Source organism: Primulina eburnea, chromosome 6 (genome assembly GCF_022965805.1).
Source record: "Primulina eburnea isolate SZY01 chromosome 6, ASM2296580v1, whole genome shotgun sequence".
Lineage (NCBI taxonomy): Eukaryota > Viridiplantae > Streptophyta > Magnoliopsida > Lamiales > Gesneriaceae > Primulina > Primulina eburnea.
In genome coordinates, this window is record NC_133106.1 from 23,173,142 (window position 1) to 23,190,172 (window position 17,031).

The following is a 17,031-nucleotide window of genomic DNA, read 5'->3' on the forward strand; positions in this document are numbered from 1 at the left end:
AACTCACTATTTGAACTTGAAAAGAAGTGGAAACCAAACAATCTCACTGATTGGGCCGCGATCGGGCGGTAATATATTACCGCTCGAGTGCCAGGACTACTAGAAGCCTACCCTCGGACAGAAGGAGTTGCGCTCGGGCGGTAAAACATTACCGCTCGGGCGCCGAGTCTCCTGGACTCCGCAACTTAGAAGCTTATTGTCTCCAAATTCAATTACACAAATAGTGAAAAATGCCTCAAAACTCATCCTAGGACACTATGGCATTGACTCGACTCCACCAAACAACGACGCACAGCAAACAAGCAACAAATCCGTAAACACGACGTTTGGCACCAAGCATTCATACGACTTCTAATTCAACCCGATGCCTAATGACACAAAACGAAACACCAACAATCATCCCAACATCATTCTCGATCACCTAAACGTAGGCAGCGATCACCCGTCGACGCCCAACAAAGCCCGAAACAATAAAACTTCAGGAACACGTCAAAAACGTATTTTTAGAAAATCGCAGTTTTAGCAGTCCTACGAAAACGTTCATAACTCACTCATTTCTTATCCAAATATTTTGAATTTACTGTCAAATCGAAGGTATCAAAAGTTCTACATTTTATATGTCAAAATTTTTTCCAAAAGGTCGACCGAAAAGTCGCAGTATTTAAAATGACAGCAAACTTCGAGTTTTGAGATCCAAAAACGTTTCAAAATCGATCCAACCATTTTTTCTCAAACTTTTTCATAACATTCACATGGTTTTCATACAATAAACATCAAAATATTTATTATGACAAGATCGATGCAGAAACGAAAGAATATACATGCCTTTTGAAGATTTGAAATACCGAAGCGGGAAGAAAGCCAGGGTTGATCCGGGACAACCGTGGAATGATTTCCTTTTAAGAAAACTCCACAAAAAATATGCTGAAATCTGAAGGGGAGGGGCAGCTGCTCTCTAGCAAAGAACCCTAGGTTTTTCTTCTTCTTTTAAAAAAAAAAGAAAAGAGATGGTGTGTGTGCATATGTGTTAAAACGTGTATGTATGTGTGTCTCGTTGTGTGTGTGTGTGTGTTATTTAATAATTAGGGAATAAATATTGCTTAATCAATAATTAACAACTAATTAAAATACTGACATTCCTCTAACTTTAAATAATATCTCTTAGTTTAAAATAAAACGTACAAGTTACCAATCTTTAAAACTTTAAAATCATAAAATCACCTAATAAATCAATTAGGCTTTTAAAATGTAAAAATTAAATAAATTGTTTAAAATGCCCCAATCCTAACTTAAAATAAAATACAATATTAAAATTGCCGAAAATCTTCGTCGATCTTTTCCTCGATCTCGCATCGAGTAACCGCCTGAAACATAAAACTCAAGAAAACCTTTAACGTGCATCACATAAACATAAATAATTTAAAATAATATAATTTCATAAAACATGCATCGCTAAAAATCATCTTAGAAATAAATAAATGATTTGACAATTAAATAAGAGTATAGGTTATACGTGTACTGATTTTGAGCTCTACATCATAACTTGTCGGTCTCATCAGCATCACATCCCAGCGCAAAGTGGGTCTGAGGCCATCCATGGAGTGCCTCAACTTCTGAGCAGCATCCCTCGCAATAAAGGGTACAAAGTGATATCCCTTGTCAAACTTCCGGATAAACTCTACCACAAACAAGTCCCTCTGTCGGAGACTCATAAACTCCCACGTCAGGCGTCCCTTGACCTCCACTGGAAATTATTTGCCGTAGAATACCTCCTTGAACTGATCCCATGTGAGAGTAGACAAGTTCACTTCGTGTGCTGCTCCCTCCCACCAGATTGATGCATCGTCCCTCAGCATATACGCGGTGCATCTGACCCGATCTCTGTCTCTCATGTCTAGATAATGAAAGTGAAGCTCTAGAGGTTGAAATACCCTCAAGGACTCCAGTACCTGCATCTCCTGCTGCGCCTGCTCCATGAATCTAGCAATACCCTCAAGGACTCGGGTAGCTATATCTCCTGGCGTTGGTGGTGGTGGTGAAAGGCCTCTATCGCCTCCAGAAAGTATCATCATGTCTGTTGGTGCTGGGGGCGTGTCTAGGAGGCATAGTATCTGAATATAGTCCAAATTTTAAACTTAACCCATCATGCAATTTAACATAGTTTTTAAAACATTGAATCCTTAAATCATATATACAGCTAAACGTATACAGTAAATTGTTGTAAATCATATATCATGTAAACATGCAGGTGACAACATTAAAAACATTTATACTTACAGACTTGAGGCTTGAGAACTGAACTGCAGAAGCTGGCGGTGGCACAACCCTATATAGGACTCTTGCTTTGATACCAACTAAAACGTCTACTACATAAATATTACCAGAATTTTTTTTTGCAAGATAATTTTAGAAAATTACATTTTATGCATGCATGCAATAACAGCTGAAAATTATACATTTTAAATAATAGTATTCAACTAACAGTAAAAACTCTGCAGTAAAAAAAATATTTACGATCGCCAAACCCTAAACTGTCGTTTAAAATAATTCACAATTGAAATATGCGAAAATCCTGAAAACCATCAATATAAAAATAAAGAGTATGAAAATGTCAAATATCACTCCTAACTGATAAACGTAATGTGCGGAAAATATGGTCATCGGGTTAGCGTACGCACATCCAGCCCCGCCTAATAAGTTTTCGGCACCTCCAGTCTCCTCATCAATATGCACACTTGCATCATTCACACCTAGTGAGTCTAAAGCTTCAACACATCATAAACATTATACCAAGTACGTATACATAACATGCAACAGTGAAAAAGGGCTGTAATCAACATACATTTCATGATCTTAAAAAAAAATTGACGTAAACGTATTGTAACCAAGCATTACATATCAAAACATATTTCAACATATCATCATATACGTGTTCATTTTCTTTATTTGAATTCCGCTCATTAGTTGTGACTTTCGTATCGGCTCTATTTGATGGATCCATCTATGTATAACCGTGGTACCCGGCGACGGGGATATCAGTGACAGTATTACCCATCCATTGAGCATTGGCCTTACATGTCATCGTATTATCGTATTTGTATCAGTCACAACAAACTCTTATTCTTAAAAACATGTCATCGTATTCATCACTTATAAAAATCATGCATATATGTACATTTTCTTAAAATAAAGCCAGCAAAATATTTTTCCATATTTCCGTAAAAAGTCATATTTCCAAAATGACCACTTTGCCCCTAGAAACCATAACTGACCGTTTTACGCCTGGACTTCAAAATTTTGACCCGAAGCCAACCGAACTCCTTAAAATGCCTCAAACATATTTATAAATATTTCCTAGACATAACATCGAGCTCATTTCGTGATTTTTATGATTCGTTTTAAAATTTGGACTGGGGTCCAGTTTTAGCCCGTATCAGCCCAAACCTTAATCAAACTTTCTCAAATTTTTACCACACCTTAAACAAAACCTAACAGCCCCTAACAACCAAAACCATCCCAATTACGACCCTTTAAAGTGACCAAGTGACTGCTAGAAAAATCCGCACCTTGCAACTTTCAAAACCCTAGGGCTGAATGATGACCAAGCCGTGGACCCATTCCTGGACTTTCAAAAACGGCACCTTGCAACTTTCAAAAATCGGCACCTTGCAACTTCCCAAAACTCCCAGCCTTGAACTAGACCACCCTAGGACAATGACCAAGCTGTGGACCCTTTCTTGGGCCGACCCAACCACGCCCTTAGCCCCCAAGCAAGAGGTTGCACGCTCTTTCCCCGAAAATACCAAAACCGAACCCTAGTCGCCCTCGATCTCCACCTAGCCCGAGACCAGCCGTGCACGAGTTGCTCCAAGCCATGACTCAGACCCACCAGGGTCCACTCCACTACCCTGAAGCGTACTTCCACCGCTGCTCTCACCGATCGTTAGATCGAGCCTTAACCTACCCAAACATGAAGTCCCCATTGAACACCTACCAAAGCATGAACTAGCCTTAAGCTACAAACCTAAAACACCTAAAACCTACCCTAGAACCTCCTTTGACCCCTGATCTGGCAGCAACCCCTCAACTGAATAGGAACACGATGTTCATGAAAGCAAGAAACCGAGTTCGTGGAGAAACATATGCAAAACGGATATAAAACGTCAGTCCTGACATATAACATTCATGATCTATTCAAATACGTATTATGGTGTGAAAGACGAGAAGAGAAAGGAATCAGGAGTGCCTTTGCAATAAACACTCGAAACCTTTGATATCTACGCGTAGGACAAGCACCGGAGAGATGGGGAAGGAGTTTTCTTGAAAAAATTTGAAGGATTCTCGAATGGCTGCTGAATTTTGGATGAAAAATTGCTGTTGATGAGAGGGAGGGGCTAGCCGAACCAATGGGGAGTAGGGTTAGGGTTTTGAGTGTAGGTTTAAATAAAATAATTAGTGTATAATGAGCCCTAATTATAATAATTAAGTTTAAAAGGAATTTTAGGTCCATTATGTAATAAAATAAATCTGTCAATCCCAATAACACTCTCGAAAAATATTTAATTTAGGTACGTTCTTCAAAATATTGTCTGAAACCTCAAAAAGTCCTTAGACTCTGATAAACATAAAAATTGTACATTAATTAAATGTTTTATAATTTAAATTTATAGTTTTTTTTAACTAAATGTTTAAATATTATATGTTTTATAATAAATTGTATAAAAAATAAGTTGTAGTGTAATTATAAGTTTTTACTATTTTTACAGGTTCGATAAAACAAGAATAACCTTGGCGTTGCAAATGAGATTAAGATGATTCTTGAACATATAGAAAGTTGATGATAATATCTACAATATTGTGACAAGCATGAGATAAAAATACTCTCACAATTTGGATCAAATTAAGCAACAAATAAAGTTATCAAAGGAGTGGCAGTTTTATCATGCTCTAGTATTTTGACCATATCTCTGAAATTACTTGGTCAAATGGTAAAAAAATACCACAATTCTAACAACTCAGTTATCTACATGTTTTGTTTTATGTTGGAAAAAAATTCGGATGGGGAGATTTTCAAAAGTGATGTGTATTAAAATATAATTTCTTGGAACACCAATATATGAAGACTTATGTATAAAAAATAATATTTTATTTGTGATTGTCTCCCCAAATTTGGCTATAAATAGAGGTGCATTATAATGAATTGAGATATCCTTCATTCTATAAACAAACCTTTGAGTTCATAATATTTCTCTCTTTATTTCTTCAATTAAATATAATTAGCATGTTAATTTCATATTCAAAGTTTCACACTTTGAATAATGAATAGCTAACTTCCCAAAGTTGAGATGAAAAGGTGAAACTCTTGACATGATAATAAGGTTATTAAAAGGTAGGAATCTATGTTTTATATTATTTAATCATTATTTATTGTTTATGTTATATTTATTTTTTTAAGTATTATTATACCCTTCTTAAAAATGATATTATTGATATATGTTACACTAAATTCTTGAAACCATTTAAATGTTAGTTTGGTATTACCAACCATTTAAAGTGGATTCCTTGAGTTATTATATATGAATATATCATAATATTAATTTATTGGTACCATTTAAATTATTGTTTGGTTTTACCAACCATTTAAAGTGAGAACATAGATTTATTGTTTAATATATAGCACAATAAATACTTGACAACAAAAAGACATTGTAGTGGACTTGTAATTACCTTAGCTTCCTTGTGGATACGATATTCGGACACACCAAATTATACTACTTGTGGACAACCTTCTCTTGGGAGTGCAACAATCAAAGTCACAACAAGTTTGGCGCCGTTGCTGGGGAAGTATAATTTAATTTCAAGTCTATTTAATTATGTTTATAGTTTGTTTTTCTTTCTTTGAATTTTTATTTCTTTTGTGTATTTTTCTTTTGCACTTGCATGAGCATTTGGTCACCTACACTTAGTGGTCGATACATTCGAAATAACCCTTTATTTTTACAAAACATGGCGGAAGAACCCATCCAGGAAAATGAAGATGAAATTCAATCTCAAAATGATCGTGATAGGTGAAGAACACTTAGAGATCACATGAATCCTACACGTACTAGTGCACCTTCATGTCTAGTTTTTCCCCCAGATGCATCTCATTTCAATTTTAAGCCTGGTATTATCCAACTTTTACCCAACTTTCATGGCTTAGATTCTGAAAATCCATACATGTATTTACGAAAATTTGAAGAAGTGTGCAACACATATAATGATCTAAATTATAGCATGAACACCATTCAACTTAAGCTTTTTCCTTTTTCTTTAAAATATAAAGCTACAAATTGGCTACAAAATCTTATATTGGGATCCATTCGAACTTGGGATGATTTGCAACAACAATTTTTGAAAAAGGTTTTTCCACCTCATAGAACAAATTTTTTCAGAAGGCGAATCATCACTTTCACTCAAAAAAAGGAGAAACTTTTTATCAGTGTTGGGACAGATATGAAGAATTGCTTAATCTTTGTTCACATCATAGTTTTGAAATTTGGAGAGTCGTTTCTCAATTTTATGAAAGCTTAAAACCTAAAGATAGGCAAATGATTGAATTTATGTGTAATGGAACATTTGAAGATAAAGATCCAAACGAGGCAATTGATTATCTCGATTCATTACCTGAAAATGCTCAAAATTTTGGGACACTATAGGTACAATCGAACCATCAAACAAGATTCAATCTCCCACATCTGGTGGAGGTATGTACACCCTCAAAGATGAACATAATCTCCAAGCTAGATTTACCTCTTTGGCAAGAAAAGTTGAGGCACTTGAATTGAAAAAGAATGGTAAATTAAAATATGTTCAAGAAATTACGTGTCATATCTGTGATACAAGTGATCATTATATAAACAATTGTTCTACTTTGCCCTCTTTTAAAGAATGTCTCCATGAATAAGCCAAAGTTTTGAATAATTTCAAAAGGCCAAACTTTGAACCATTTTCTCAATATTACAATCCAGGTTGGCGAAATCATCCAAATTTTAGCTGGAGGAATGATAATGCTGCACAATTTTCACAACCACATTTCCAAAATCAACAAAATTTTCAAAATTATGCACCTTATCTTCCTCCACCTAAAAAGAACTTGGAAGATATATTGAATTCTTTCATTGCAAAGCAAGAGTCTTCAATACTCAGACTGCTCAAACCATGACAGATTTGAAAGATACTCTTGCTAAATTTGCATCTGCACTTAATGTTCATGAAAAAGGTAAATTTCCTTCACAACCACAGCCTAATCTCAAGGATCATCATTCACAAACTAGAACTTCTAGAACTCAACCGATGGATTAGGTAAAATCTGTTATTACCCTTCGCAATGGTAAGGTTGTGGAAAAATCCATTCTTGAACCTTGTGAAAATGATAATAAATCAACTCCAAAGGGTAAGGAAGTGGAACCCATAACTTGCTAAGAGAAGGATCAACAAACAGTGTCACCACCATTCTCTCATTCATTGAAAAATACAAAAAAAAAAAAAATCAAATTTGTATTCTGATATATATATAATATTTTTAAGCAAGTAAAAGTTAATATTCCTTTATTAGATGCAATAAAGCAGGTATCATCATATGCCAAAATTTTTAAAGAATTGTGCACTGTGAAAAGAAAATTGAATGTGAAAAAGAAAGTATTTTTAGCCGAACAGGTAAGTGCAATCATTAAAAAAAAATTGAAATACAAAGACCCTGGTTGTCCAACTTGAAACGTCTTCCTTTTTTATTGCTTTAAAAGTACTAAATTTTTTTCTAACACTCAATTTTTTGCCATATACATTTTCCACATGAAAATATTAAAATATTTTACCCTTTTAAAATAAAATACCAATCATCTAGCATTTTAAAAATCAAGTGCAATAGTCATAAAATGAAATATTCAACTGTTTTATCAAACCTAAAAAGCAATAAGTTTGAAAAGTATAAACCATACTAAACCTCTCAAAAATCTCTCAAAAACATAAATAAATAGTCTAAAAATCTTTAGCTTAAATCATGAATCATAAACGTAAATGCGGAAAAATAGAAGCGCTGGTCCTCGGGTTGTGTGCGCCATCAGTCCAGTTAAATCATCCGTTAAGACCTCCCTCAACCTGACATGCATCCATCACACCTAGTGAGTCTAAAGACTCAACACACCATAATCTTTATAACAAATAATACGTAATACAGTCAACATATAACAGTGAAAAATACTTGTACTTAAAATATTGTTTTCATACATATGCATAAACTTCAAACATGACCATTTTCATAAATATTTTCAAGATGCAAAAACTTAAGCATAAATATTTTCATGAAATGCATTACCTAAACCTTAACCTTTTTCCTTTTTTCCTCAACATGACATGACATTAAACATTTTTCATGATCATAAACATTTTTCCTTTTTCCTTTGTCGAATTCAGATCGTTAATTGTGACTTTCCTCAAACCTCAAAAGTCGATGGATCCATCTACATGTAACCACAGTACTAGGCGGCGGGGGAGACCAGCGACACTCTCACCGGTCAACTGGGCCCTAGCCTATCATGATCGAATAGAAATACGATCGTCGGGGCTCCCTCTGGGGCCTTCTCCACTCACGATATTATCATTCTTACCTCAAACCTCATATATTCATAACCTCATATTCGCAATAATGGAAACACGATCGTCGGGCTCCCACTGGGACCATCACCCTCACGGCATCGCCATCATTAACGAATTAGTCACAATCACTTCACTTCCTTCAACATTTTTCATTCCCATCACTTTTGAAAAATCATGAATAATATTTGCATTTTTCATTTTGAAACCAAGCCTGCAACATGTATTTCAAATGTCTATATTTAAATCATAAAAAACCTAGACATTTAAAATCATAACTTAACATATTAAAAATCATAAACATCCATGAACAATTTTTAAAATAAACATTTAAAATAAAATTTTTAGCATATTAAATCATAAAACATTAAACATATTAAATCTTAAAAATCCAAAAATATTTAAAATTGACATATTAACATATAAACATCCATAATCATTGAAAATAATCATATTAGCATATAAAACAAAATTTAGAGCACTGCCATGACGTTTACTAATTTTTAGTTGTAAAAAGACCGTTTTACCCCTGGACGTATAATTTCTCGTTTTTGACCTTTTCATAATTTCATTGACTCTAACATGTCTCAAATAATTATTTAAGCCTATATTAATTTTCTCATATTTTATTTAGCTTAAATCGAGGACTTTTAAATTAATCTTTAAATAAGACGTATTAACACATTTTAATCCCGAATTAAACAAAACCTTAATATAAAATTCCCAAATTGAAAACTTAGACTTATAATAATTATTTAAGCTTAAACCTAATTTTTCATAATTTTATAAGTCTTAAAACTAGGCGTTTCAATTAACTCGTTAATTAGTGTTTCGTGCGGCGATTAAATCCCGAATAAATCCAAACTCGTTATTTTGATCCCAAATTTTAAACATAACATTTTTAATATTTATTCTACCCCTCCAAGTCATGAGCCACCCCCGTGGACCCATGGATTCAATTTTTGTCTTTAAAATCTCGTTTTTGACATATCGACGAATACGCCGAGCCATCTCCCAATTTACTCGAGCCACGCCCGAGCCACCTTGAACCAAAACCTAGCCAACCCACCTAGGGACCCTACTGACGAAGCCCCAGCCCAAACAACCAGCCCTAGCCCGACCAAAAACGTCCTGGAAGTCGACAAAAAATTCTACACGTGTGTGTGTTTGTAGTGTCCTTGTTGCATTGGGACTCCTAGCCGCCTAGGACTCTCCAGCCCTTAACCACCGACCACCCATGACCCTAACCTTCCCTGGACCAAGCCCAGACCGACCCAAACCCCTGGACGCGAGCAGCCACCTACTGAACACAACAGCAATCTCACGCAACACCTTGCTGCCATGCACCTTCCTCACGTTTTCTGATACTAGGCCTCTAACCATCGAGCCACCCCTTGAACCAACCCCTCAAGCACCCTCATAGGACCCTAAGGACCTAACCTAGCCCAGCCCAAAGCCCCTGGCCGAGCCCACAATCCATCTGCGCAGACCATAGGACCTGCGCTCCACCTCTCTCAACTCTCGGGTGGTAGCCCTAGCAAGCTAGGACTCCTTCCCCAGCCCATGACTCGAGTCCTAGCATGGCTAGGACTCTTCCCTTGACCCCTCACGGACCCTAGCCAAGCCCTGGTCCCCACCAAAGCCAAGCCAAGCATCCAAGTTCATAACATGTGCCCCTCAAACCCCATGCTATCCGATGGCATCCAGCTTGTTCTTATTCACGTTTGCAGCATATTGGGTTAAATTGGGACTCTCTAAAACATGTAATTCAACCTTCAAACCTATCCTAATCATGGCAGCCCCTTTATATCATATTAAACATGATTTTGGATGAAAATACAAGCTTTAAAATTGACATATGCCACAAAAACGAAAATTGTTTCATGATGCATTTGTTTTTCATGCAAATTCAATTAAATAAAATACTATAGTGCCTTTGCGTTTTTAACGCACGAATAATCGTTGATGAATCGAAGAACGGCGGCACGAAGACGATGGCTTGAACTCTTGCAAACTCTCGAATTTTCCTTGAAAATACGATGTGGGTGCCGTGTGAATTTGAGAGGAAGGAGTTTGTATTGTTTGGGGAAAGTGGCGTGAGTTATCTTGTTAATGAGGAGGGTTTATTACATATTATATACTAATTAGTTACTAGCTAGGCCTTAGGCCTATTAAGCCATTAAATTATGCCCATTAGTCTAATTAGGACATAAATAAAATATTAACAAAGCTTTTCTTTAATTAAATATGTGAATTTATTAGTCGGGTTGCCAAAAAGCTCTCATTTTTGTTGAAAAACCAACACCGATAAAAATTATGTCCCGGCGTATAAAATCACCTCAAAACCCCCCATTTTCAAAAATACTAAAAGCAACAACCTTATTTTAAAAAATAAAGAAAATAATTATTTAATAAAAATATTTTCTATTTTTCAGCCTTCGGTCTCCGTTCCTCGATCGCAACTCAAATAACCTTTAAAAATACATTTTAATGCAACCATGTAGAAAAATATATTTTAAACATGTAAATATGCATAACATAATTAATTCATGCAATTAAACTAATTAACTAAAATACAAATAATTTAATAATTGTATGCATGTGGTTTACGTGGACTTTAAAATTCCCGAGACGTTACACTACTATTTCATGTATTATTGGAGAACTAAATATTAAAAAAGTCTTGTTTGATCTTGGAGCTAGTGTAAATTTTCTTCCATATTCAGTTTATCAAGAACTCAATCAAGGCGAGTTAAAACCTACTTCGGTAACACTTTTACTTGCCGATAGATCTGTTAAGGTACCAAGAGGTATGGTAGAAGACGTGTTGGTCCAAGTTGATAACTTTGTATATCATGTCGATTTCATTGTTCTAGATACACAACCTATCGAAGTTTGTAATGCAATTCCTGTAATTTTGGGTCGTCCATTTTTAGCAACTTCTAATGCTCTAATAAATTGCAGGAATGGAATAATGAAGTTGTCATTTGGTAACATGACCTTGGAGCTTAATGTTTTTAATATTTGTAAGCAACCATATGACAAAGGAGATGAAAGTGAAGATGAAAATCTTATTGAAACTCTTGTGGAAGAAAACATTGAAAAAGGGAGTAGTCGTGACCAATTAGATATATGTTCAATTAATATTGTTAAAGAAAATATTGAAATTGATCTTGATGATTTTATCAGGTATCACTCGTTACTAGGATCAGAGAAAAAATTTGAGGCAAAATATGGGAACAAAGACGAACCACCCATATTGGAGTTAAAACCCTTGCCAGAAAAATTGAAGTATACATTTCTTGGAAAAGATGAAAAATATCTGGTGGTAATTTCTTCCAAACTAGCAAGTGATCAAGAAGGTGATATGCTTAAAAGACATAAAAATGCAATTGCTTGGACACTAGAAGATCTCAAGGGCATTAATCAACTAATTTGCACTCACAAAATTCACTTAGAAGAAAATGAAAAAACATCTCAACAACAAAAAAGGAGATTAAATCCACACATGAAAGATGTTGTGAAAACCGAACTTCTCAAAATACTTGACGTTGAAATTATCTACCATGTTTCTGATAGTAAGCGGGTAAGCCCAACACAAGTAGTTCCAAAAAAATCTGGCATCACAGTGATAAAAAAAATGAAAAAGGTGAATTGTTAACAAGTCGAGTATCATCTAGTTGGCGGATGTGTATTGATTTTAGAAAATTAAATGACGCCACTAGAAAATATCATTTTCCATTACCATTTTTGGATCAAATTTTAGAAAGAGTAGCAGGTCATCCCTACTACTGTTTTTTTGACGGATATTCAGGCTATTATCAAATTCTCATTGCTCTCGAAGATCAAGAAAAAACTACATTCACATGTCCTTTTGGAACATTTGCATTCATGTGGGGACCCGGGCTCTAACTCAAATCTTTCTGGGATTAAATGGATCTGTGAGAAAATGTGGGTCAAATTTTCGCTTTTCAACATTAATTCTAATGTATATAAATAAGCATAAGGTCTTTACTTATTTTACAAACATACAAACATGTCTTGTTCCGATACATCAATCTAACTAGTGTTTAATACAAAATACAACCCATAAACTACAAATAGTCCAAGTCTAGTAAAACCACTAGATCTTCTGCGCCCGTAGTCACCACGCTATATTGATCTCATCTCTGTCGTGACCCAGATCCTGCCCCACCTGTTGTTATGCACACATACAGACATAACAACAGCCGGAAACTCTGGTGAGAACAAATTCCAGTATAAAACATATATACATGCATATGCATAATAAAATCATAAAACACCATATCATGCATGTAACGTAAATCATGGGTTCCATAGTCTATGAAACCAGTCTATAAAAACATGCAATGCAAATCAACTCATGTCTTGACTCAACTCGACTCTACTCTAGGGATCTCGGGGTGAATAAGACGTCACTGTCTGTTACCTACCCTCCCAATCGGGGTAACTGTACGTCTTATTCCTAGACTTCGGTCGTGTCTGTATCGAATGTCTACAATCGGAGGAAGTCTGGTCCTATGCGTCGATACACCAAACGTCTAGTTTTGACAAATCTGTCAATGACTCTCCTATCTCAATACTTGAATATAAATCTATAGACAAAGCATGATCATATCAAGAGATTTGAATATAAATCTATAAACAAATCCAAATCATATCAAAGACATAATCAATAAATCTAGTATGTGATTTTGTTGGGAAACTCCAATCAAATCTGATTCGAGTCGTGTCTTCCCTATAATCACATGAATTATACCTTTCTTGTCGTAGTCTTGTCGTAGTCGAAGCCTCGAAGATGAATCTGTCACTTTCAATCTGAAATGGCAATATTGAGAGGTACAATATCAATCACAATTCAATTCAATGCATATACCATCAATAGTAAATCTCGGTATAACTTTCGACGGCATAACGACGTGATTTCTCAATACCGGTCACTCAAACAACAATCAACTAATATCCACAACTCATAATCAATATCATAACCCATTTCCAACTCTGAAATCTGCATAATCTCATAACCACATAATCTGAAATTTCATAACAATCGCATATCATATCCCTTCATCGATCTGGTAGCGAATATACGTTCACAATAATCATAAGAACACATATTCATAATTATATCAGAATTTCTCCAATATCTAATCTTCAAACCATGCTGGAATTTAAAGAAACTTACATCCTCTTGTAGCCCTTAGCGCAAGGATTACGGAAATGAACTCGTATCGAAAATCGGACTACTAGATCATTCAAAATCACAAGTTTAAGTTCAAAAGAAATGGAAGCTTTCTCCTTGGATTTCTCTCGGCCTTCAGTGTTCTGAAATGAAGGAAAAGCAGACAACTCACATGATATTGCATGGCAAGGACAAGTGTTATTATTTTTCAAATGGCACGCATGATCGCGGGTGCGGTGGCTCAGGGACCGCGGGTGCGCTCAAGTTTCGGCAGCCCTTTTTATTTTCTAAACTCGACGACCGCGGGTGCGGTCCCTCTATGACCGCGGGTGCGGTGACATTACCGCGGGTGCGGTTATGTTTGAACCGCGGGTGCGGTATCACAATGTCAAAAATAGGTACCCTACTGGACATCTACCGCGGGTGCGGTCCTTTTAGCACCGCGGGTGCGGTGTCCCCTCGGCCTCACCTTCACAAATTCACATTTAATGACCGCGGGTGCACTCCTTCTCTAGGCGCGGGTGCGGTCTGTCTTGTACTCAAAACTCTAATTTCTCATGTATTCTCACATCTTCCGAATCTCACATCAATGAAGACTAATAATCTCGAGCCTTACATTTCTCCTCCTCTACGAAATGATTTTGTCCTCGAAATCGCAGGCAATCTATCACATCATACATGAGAAGTAATACAATCAAAACTGAAGAATCACTTACATCATGGAAATAACTCGGGATGTTTCTGTCTCATATCTGCTTCTGTCTCCCAAGTCGCTTCTTTGATGCCATGTCGACTCCATTGGACTTTCACTAGCGGAATAGTCTTCGTTCTGAGCTTATTTTGTTTCCGATCAAGAATCTGTATCGGTTGTTCAACATAACTCAAAGTCTGATCAAGCTCAGCTTCGTCAGGGTGAATGCCATGGGAAATATCTGGCATATATCTACGCAACATCGATACATGAAAAACGTCATGTATCCCGGATAAAGAAGGAGGAAGAGCAAGTCGATATGCTCGATCGCCAATTTTCTCAAGAATCTCGTAAGGACCGATGTATCTAGGAGACAACTTTCCACGCTTGCCAAATCTGACAACGCCTCTGAAAGGAGAGATCTTCAGGAATACTCTGTCTCCTGCTTCAAATACCAACGGTCTACGTCTGACATTGGCGTATTTGGCTTGCCTATCTTGTGTCGTCTTCATTCTTTTCTGAATGATTTTTACTTTCTCAGTCATTTCACGTATCATATCAGGCCCAAGTTCTGGTACCTCAGATATATCATCCCAGTACAACGGAGATCTGCACTTGTTGCCATACAAAGCTTCAAACGGTGCCATCTCGATACTCGTCTGATAGCTGTTGTTGTACGAGAATTCACACAACGGCAGTGAATATTGCCAACTAGTGCCAAAATCTAGCACTACGGCTCTCAACATGTCTTCTAAAGTCTGGATAGTCCGCTCTGACTGTCCATCTGTCTGGGATGATAAGCAGTACTCAGGTGTAATGTCGTACCTAAGGCCTGCTGCAAACTGTGCCAAAAGTGTGAAGTGAATCGTGAATCACGATCTGATACCATAGACTTCGGCACACCATGCAATCTGACAACCTCTTTGACATACAAATCTGCCATCTGATCATGTCGGTAGGTCATTCTGTATGGAATAAAACATGCTGATTTGGTCAATCTGTCTATAATGACCCAAATCGCATCATAGCCCCGGGAAGATCAAGGTAACTTCGTCATGAAATCCATAGAAATGTGATCTCATTTCCATTCTGGAATAGACAAACTCTGAAGCAAACCTCCGGGCTTCTTTCTCTCAGCCTTCACCTGTTGGCAATTTAAGCATTTAGACACAAATTCTGCGATATCTGTCTTCATCTGTTTCCACCAGAATTGTGTCTTCATATCATTGTACATTTTGCGGCCTCCAGGATGAATGCTAAACCGACTACAGTGCGCTTCTGACAATAATTGTTGTTTCAAATCTGAAACATCTGGCACTACAAGACGGTTATTCACGTATAGTACCTGATCACGTACCTGATATTCGGATATATGCCCTGATCTGACCATATCAATCGATTTCTGCACATTTGGATCAATTCTCTGTGCTTCTTTGATCTTCATAATCAAGTCTGGCTCAACTTGAATCGAAGCAAGTCGTAGTGGTCTACTCTCTGTATCAAATATCAATCCAGACAAACAGCAATCTTCAACTAAATTCGAAACACCTATCGTCGATAAAGATAGTGAACATACCTTTCAACTCAAGGCATCTGCTGCTGCATTTGACTTCCCTGGATAGTATTGATTTCACAATCAAAGTCTTTCAACAATTGAGCCATCTGCGCTCTCATATTCAATTCTGACTGAGAAAACAGATACTTCAGGCTTTTATGATCCGAGTAGATCTAAATTTCTCGCCATAAAGATAATGACGCCAAATCATTAAAGCAAACACGATAGCCGCCAATTCAAGATCATGAATGGGGTATCGAGTCTCGTGAGTCTTCAGCTGTCTCGAGGCGTAAGCAATCACATGACCTCGCTGCATAAGAACACACCCCAACCCTCTGTGAGATGCATCACAATATACAACGAAATCACCCGTACCTGAAGGAATCATCAAGACAGATGCACTGGTCAGCCTCTTCTTCAATTCTAAGAAGCTAGACTCACAATCTTCAGACCACACAAATGGCGTATTCTTTTGTGTCAACTGGGTAATAGGCTTCGCAATACTGGAGAAATATTTGATGAATCTTCTATAGTACCCTGCTAGACCCATGAAACTGCGTATCTCTGGCACAGAAATCAGTCTAGGCCAACTGATCATAGCCTCAACTTTACTTGGATCAACAGAAATACCATCTTCAGATATAATATGACCCAAGAAGACAACCTGTCTCAGCCAAAACTCACATTTGGACAGCTTAGCATATAATCTTTCATTTCTCAGTGTTTGCAACACAATTCTCAAATGATTGGCATGCTCATTCAGATTTTTAGAGTACACCAAAATATCATCAATAAAAACAATCACAAACTCATCCAAGTACCTCTGAAAGATGCGGTTCATCAAACTCATAAACACCGCTGGAGCATTCGTTAAACAAAAAGGCATGACAACAAACTCGTAATGTCCATACCTGGTCCGGAATGCTGTCTTCGGTATATCAACATCTC